Source organism: Saccopteryx leptura, chromosome 3 (genome assembly GCF_036850995.1).
Source record: "Saccopteryx leptura isolate mSacLep1 chromosome 3, mSacLep1_pri_phased_curated, whole genome shotgun sequence".
In the NCBI taxonomy this organism is placed as follows: domain Eukaryota; kingdom Metazoa; phylum Chordata; class Mammalia; order Chiroptera; family Emballonuridae; genus Saccopteryx; species Saccopteryx leptura.
In genome coordinates, this window is record NC_089505.1 from 247,668,565 (window position 1) to 247,675,856 (window position 7,292).

The following is a 7,292-nucleotide window of genomic DNA, read 5'->3' on the forward strand; positions in this document are numbered from 1 at the left end:
CTACCGGGATCCACCTGGCACACCCACCAGGAGGTGATGCTTGGCCTATCATGGGTGTTGCTCTGCTGCAACAGGAGCCATTCTAGCACCTGAGGCAGAGGCCATGGAGCCATCCTCAGCACCTGGGCCAACTTTGCTCCAATGGAGCCTTGGCTGCGGGAGGAGAAGAGAGAGACAGAGAGGAAGGAGAGGGGGAGGAGTGGAGAAGCAGATGGGCGCTTCTCCTGTGTGCCCTGGCTGGGAATCGAACCCAGGACTTCCACACGATGGGCCAGCACTCTACCACTGAGCCAACCGGCCAGGGCTTCATGAAAATTTTAAAAGCCCTATTCAACTTGTGAAGAAATGCATCCTCAAATGTTTTTACTTTTTGTCAATTTATCAAACTTTGCTTTATATTTATATTATTTTAATCAATTATATAATGCTAATAATTGTCATGATAATGAAGCATCAACCACAAGAAATTTAACACTTAGAGACTTATACTTACAATAAATTAAAAACTTAAGTTTATTTTGCTGTAAAGAAATATGTTACAATCAATGAAAGAATTTTAGGCACATAGTTATATTACTCTAAGATAAAATGCTGTGGGGAAATTAGAAATATGTATTCTAGAAAAGGAAGGAATAATGTGAAATTACTAGGTGTTGGAAAAGAATTTAAGTATTTTCAATAGGTGATTTTAGTTATACTCCATCAAATATGTGGCATTTAGTCTTCATTGCATACACTGAAAAGAGTGATGGAACAGTTTTATTTTAATATGACAATATTTATAAAATGCCATAAATTATATTCCTTGCAATTATTTAGATTTATTATGAAATTTTTTTACATCAACTTTAAAACATGAGGGAATACAGGCTTTTAAAAAAATGAACTTAATGATTATCTCAGTGAAAACATTTGAAGACCACTTTAATAATTCCCAAGCAATGTATAGTATTTCACTGATGTTCCCAGGAGAGGCCCAGCTGAAAGCCTGTAGATTTCTACTGTGATCTAATCTCTGTTCTCTTGCTAAATCAAGTCCATCTGCAAAAAGAACTATTTATAAACTATTTGCTGAGAAGCACTTAAACTCTGGGGTCAATGGTGCATTTGATAGTGTACTCAATGGTCATGGCCATGCATTATATATATTTTTATTTATTCATTTTAGAGAAGAGAGAGAGAAAGACAGAGAAGGGAAAGAGATGGGGGGAGGAGCAGGAAGCATCAATTCCTATATGTGCCTTGACCAGGCAAGCCCAGGGTTTTGAACTGGCGACCTCAGTGTTCCAGATCGATGTTTTATCCACTGCGCCACCAAAGGCCAGGCCCTTTGCATTATATTTTAAGGCTTCTCATTGAGGTATGGCTGAAAACTGATGCCTGGCTCTCAAAAATCTCCTCTTGGAGGCCCTGGCTGGTTGGCTCAGAGGTAGAGTGTCAGCCTGGCGTGTGGATGTCCCAGGTTTGATTCCTGGTCAGGGCACACAGGAGAAGTAAGCATCTGCTTCTCCACACCTCCTCTCTTTCTCTCCCCCTCCCGCAGCCATGGCTCAACTGGTGTAAGTGCATTGCCCCGGGCGCTCAGGATGCCTCCGTGGAGCCTCTGCCTCAGGCGTTAAAAATAGCTCGGTTGCAAGCATGGCCTCAGATGGACAGAGCATTAGCCCCAGACAGGGTTGCCTGGTCCCAGTTGGGGTACATGTGGGAGTCTATTTCCCTTCCTCTCACCTGGAAAAAGAAGAAAAAAAAATCTCCTCTTGGGGAAAGATAGTCACTGGGAAAAAGTCTCAGCTTGGGGCAAGTAGGCAAGACACAGTGTTCAATCATAAGTCAATATGCAAGAATGGTTTAGGAAGTGATAGGCACAAGGGGTCCAAGTATAATGTTGGGCTTTTTTTTTTTTTTTAGAGACAGAGAGAGAGTCAGAGAAAGGGATAGACAGGGACAGACAGACAGAAACGAAGAGATAAGAAGCATCAATCATTAGTTTTTCGTTGCACATTGCAACACCTTAATTGTTCATTGATTGCCTTCTCATATGTGCCTTGACCGCGGGCCTTCAGCAGACCAAGTAACCCCTTGCTCGAGGCAGTGACCTTGGGCTCAAGCTGTTGAGCTTTTGCTCAAACCAGATGTGCCCTCAAGCTGGCAACCTTGGGGTCTCGAACCTGGGTCTTCCGCATCCCAGTCCGATACTCTATCCACTGCGCCACTGCCCGGTCAGACAATGTTGGGCTTTCTTATCATGTGCACGGGGCCTTGGATTTGGGAGTTAGGTTGTATTACACTTAGAAGGTTTCAGGTTAGTTGATGGACTCACAGGGCTCTACCACTAATGATGTCCATATGCTCCAGTTTGCCTGGATAGTCCAGTTAATGTCTATTTTTCTAGACTAATTGTTAATAGTCTCCCATGATTTACAATAAGAAATATCTATTTGGTCTTCATCTTGCTTCTCTAAAACTCTTAAATTTTCCTAAAGTGATAAAGATGTCTTGATATTCCTAGCAAATCCCTTTCAACCACACCATGTTTATGTTAACCAGGTGACTTTTGGAAAGCATTTGAGTGTGAGGGTTGGTTGCCAGGAGAACCAACCATGTGACTGGAGGATTAAACTTTCAGTCCCAACACCTCTACCCTTCCCTCCCCTCCCAGAAGGGAGGGGAACAGGACTGGAGGTTGAATGGTCACCAATGGTCAGTGATTTAATCGATCATGTATACATAATGAAGCTTCCACAAAACTCAAAAGAATGGGGTTTGGAGAGCTTTGGGGTTGGTAAATCCATGAAGATGTTTTGAGACCAGTGCTCTCTGAGAGAGCATGCAAGCTCTGTGCCCCTTCCTTATGTATATTCTATGTATATTCCTGAGTTATATTCTTTTATAATAAACTGGTAAGCTAGTAAGTAAACTGTTTCTCTAAGTTCTGTGAGCCACTCTAGTAAATTAATAAAGCCAAAGGAAGTGGTTGTTGGAATCTCCAATCTGTAGTCAGTTGGTCAAAAGCACAGGTGACAAACTGGACTTGTGATTGGCATCTGAAGGGGGTGGGGCAGTCTTATAGGACTGAGTCCTTAACTTGTGAGATCTGATGCTATCTTCAGGTAGCTAGTGTCAATATTAAGCAAAATTGTAGGACACCCAATTGGTATTGCAGATTTGGTGGTGTAAAGAAAAACCCACACCTTGGAATTGGGGGTGCAGAATCATATACCCCCTTTAATTTCCAAAGTGTTTTGACTAGACTGTAAATTATATGTCATTTATCTCCTATAAATGTTTATTTTGAATTCCTGTACTTATTGTGGATAAATAATAAACAATTTAAAAACCGGTACTGTTGCCCTGGCCGGTTGGCTCAGTGGTAGAGCATCGGCCTGGCATGCAGGAGTCCCGAGTTCGATTCCCAGCCAGGGCACACAGGAGAAGCGCCCATCTGCTTCTTCACCCCTCCCCCTCTCCTTCCTTTCTGTCTCTCTCTTCCCTTCCCGCAGCCAAGGCTCCATTGAAGCAAAAGTTGGCCCGGGTGCTAAGGATGGCTCCATGGCCTCTGCCTCAGGCGCTAGAATGGCTCTGGTTGCAACAGAGTGACGCCCCAAATGGGCAGAGCATCGCCCCTGGTGGGCGTGCCGGGTGGATCCCAGTTGGGCGCATGCAGGAGTCTGTCTGACTGCCTCCCCATTTCCAACTTCAGAAAAATACAACCCCCTCCAAAAAAACCCCGGTACTGTTGTACACTTTGAGAATCACCATTCTGAGGATTCAGAATAAGACTTCTAAGATGATATCCTTACTGTGGGTGTTTAATGAGTGTTTGCTCAGGCAAACAGCGCTAAAGTACTGACATTACAGCCCTAGATTTCATGCCTGTGTGGATGAAGTATAGATTCTTCTTTTTCACTAGACAAAGACCATACACCTAAAGCCTGTGGTGGAGCAGTGGATAAAGCATGGACCTGGAATGCTGAGGTTGCCAGTTCGAAACCCTGGGCTTGCCTGTCAGGCACATATAGGAGTTGATGCTTCCTGCACCTCTCCCCCTTCTCTCTCTTCTCTTTAAAAAAAGAAAAAAATCTTAAAAAAGAAGGCCAGCATAGGCAATGTTTTTTTTTTTAAAAAAAGACCATACACCTAAGATCAAAATCCAACTAAGAAAATATGAATTGATAGCAAAAAATAAAAATAAAAAATATAGGCTTCACTGCCTGACCAGTGGTAGTCAGTGGATAGAATGTCAACTGAGGATGCTGAGGTCCCAGGTTTGAAACCCCGAAGTTACAGGTTTAAGTGCAGGCTCAACTGGCTTGAGCACAGGGTTGCTGGCCTGAGCGTGGGTTCATTGACATGATCCCATAGTCACTGGTCTGAGCCCAAAGGTTGCTGGCCTAAAGCCCAGGGTCACTGGCTTAAAGCCTAAGGTCACTGGCTTGAGCCCAAGGTCAGTGACTTGAACAAGGGGTCAAAGGCTCAACTGGAGCCCCACCAGTCAAGGCACATATGAGAAACAATCAATGAACAACTAAAGCACCAACAATGAGTTGATGCTTCTTATCTCTCTCCCTTCCTGTCTGACTAAAAATAAAAAATAAATAAAAAGAAAAGAATATCTGTTTAAGAATGGGCCATGGACATTCATACTGCTCTCCCTGAGCATTTCAGGAAACTCAATTTATATTTTATATCAATTACAACAAATACATCTTAGTTCATTCTTCAATGTGTTCATTTTAGCCAATACCACAGACTTCCAGAATGAAAAGGCTGAGCCCCAATTTAAGGAGGTATCTGGCTAGATAACCATTAGCTTCTCCCAACAACCCATTAGAATGCCTCAATGACTCAAAAAAGATTAAGACTCATAACAACACTGCTTATAAGGATGATTAAAAAGGGGGGAAAACCCCTCTAAGGTTATAAAAAGATTCTCCAGCATCTAAAGGGAAAACTCAGTGCTGAAGATTTACCAAAGGCAATTCTGAAAAAAAAAAAAAAAAAGCATCAATTTGGTATTTGAAATAAAAATTCAAGAAAAGTGGCCCTGGCTGTGTGGCTCAGTGGATAAAGCATCATCCTAGCATGCTGAGCTTGTGGGTTTGATCCCCGGTCAGGGCATGTATGAGAAACAATCAATGAACACACAACTAAATGGAACAAGTAATTGATCCTTCTCTCTCTCTTTCTAAAATCAGTAAATTAAAAACAAAAGTGGGCCCTGGCCGGTTGGCTCAGCGGTAGAACGTCAGCCTGGCATGTAGAAGTCCGGGGTTCAATTTCAGGCCAGGGCACATAGGAGAGGCGTCCATCTGCTTCTTCCCCCTTCCCCCTCTCCTTTCTCTCTATCTCTCTCTTCCCCTCCCACAGCCAAGGCTCAATTGGAGCAAAAGTTGGCCTGGGCGTTGAGGATGGCTGCATGGTCTCCACCTCAGGCGCTAGAATGGCTTCAATTGCAACGGAGCAATATCCCAGATGGACAGAGTATCGCCCCCTGGTGGGCATGCTGGGTGGATCCCGGAAGAGCACATATGGGAGTCTGTCGGTCTGCCTCCCCACTTCACTTCAGAAAAAAAAAGTGAACACTAAAAAAGAGAGATAATAGATGAAAATACAGATGAGAGGAAAAGGCAGAGTTGGCAGTCAGGTAGGTGAGACTCAAAGAAAGGTAGATAATAAGCTAAGGGGTATTTATAAGGAAACTAAATGCAGCAATTGGTGAAAAGAGATTGCTGCCTCTGTATCCCCTCCTCCATTCAGTGGATCTGAGTGGGGTCTGATAATTGCATTTCAATAAGTTCCATTGGACTAAGCAATGGCTACTTGGTGCAGTAAACATGATGTGGAGAATGGCTACTTGGTGTCGTGAAAATAAGGTGGGTTTTGAGGCCAATCAGGATCTGATTCTGGCTCTGTCTTTTGCAAGCTGTATTGACATACTTTAACTCTGCTCAGATGGTTTCTACATTGATAAAATAAAAGTAATGCACACTTCATAAATGTATTGTGAAGGCTGGATGTTGTAATTAAAATCCAAGTTAGGCTGGATTTGTAATTAAATAGCCTTAGTTAGGGTCCTTAATTAATGTTGGTCCCCTTCCCTGTGACTCCTCTAAGGATGCACCAAACATTTGCCACCAGAAGACATACTGTGACATGATTTATCCATAGTATAGGTCAAATCAATTCCTCCAAACTTTACAAACCATGCACATCCCTCTGCAACAAACAAAATCTTTACTGTTCATCTATAAAACTGGGGATAGCAGTATGATAATATCTACTTTGATGTAATAGATAATTGTATCTACTTCACAGAGATGTATACATGAGGATTAAACTATATGTTAAGCACTTAATATAGTAACTGGCATGTAGGAGATAATAGTAAATGTCAGTTTCCTTTTCCTTTTCCCTTTCCCTTTCCTTTAATTGGTATTTATCCACAGTTTTTCTATCTAGGCCAAGTTCAAAAGCTCACTTAGCCCCGAATACCTCAAATCAATCTTTCCATCTTAATCACATTGCTCTCTTCTGTGTCACATTTAATTTGAAGTCAATTATTTGGTTTATTCAAGTACTGGTAAGGATACACTCTACATAAACTACTGTAGTGAATGTTCAGGAGATAAGTAGAACGCTGTTCCCTGACCTTGAGGCACTTGGCTGGGGTGATAATATACACAAAAAGTTGAATAGGAATGAAAGCCAGGGTGGGACAATTATACAGAAAATGTGGTAGGAGTTTTGAGATTATAGTGCCTGATCTGTTATTATTTTGTACTCAGGAACTAATGAATTACTAAGAGTTATAAGAGAGTTCTGGCTTCATGGGTGAGAAAATAGGTCCAGAGATCTAAGTGGTCTAGGAGCAGAGCTCTGGAATGGCAGAGGTTTCCTGTCTCCCGGTTCCATGCTGCTGGTAGATGTTTCCAACTATTTTCTAATATATTAATCAGTTTATGTTTTTTCTTTTTAACCAGGCAGTTTTATGTAGCTAGTTAAGCATTGGGTTCTGAAGCCAAAATGTTTGGGTTTGACTCCTATCTTTGTCAGTTACTATCTGTGTGACTTATCTCTATGCTTCAGTTTCCCCCATCTATAAAATGAGTATAATAATAGTACCTTATTTCATGGGGTTGTTATGAGGATTAAATAATATATATGAAGCATTAATAACTGGCTTGTGGTGGTACAGTGGCTAAAGCCTTGACCTGGAATTCTGAGGTCACCAGTTAGAAACCCTGGGCTTGCTGGGTCAAGGCACATCCAACAATCAATGTACACTAAGGTGA

General features: G+C 42.1%; 1 non-coding gene across 1 annotated transcript; it reads right to left on the bottom strand.

The window, feature by feature from the left end:
• Positions 1-229: 229 nt before the first annotated feature.
• Positions 230-305, bottom strand: TRNAD-AUC (transfer RNA aspartic acid (anticodon AUC)). Its single transcript has one exon. It is a non-coding gene; the product is annotated as a tRNA-Asp (tRNA).
• Positions 306-7,292: the final 6,987 nt, after the last annotated feature.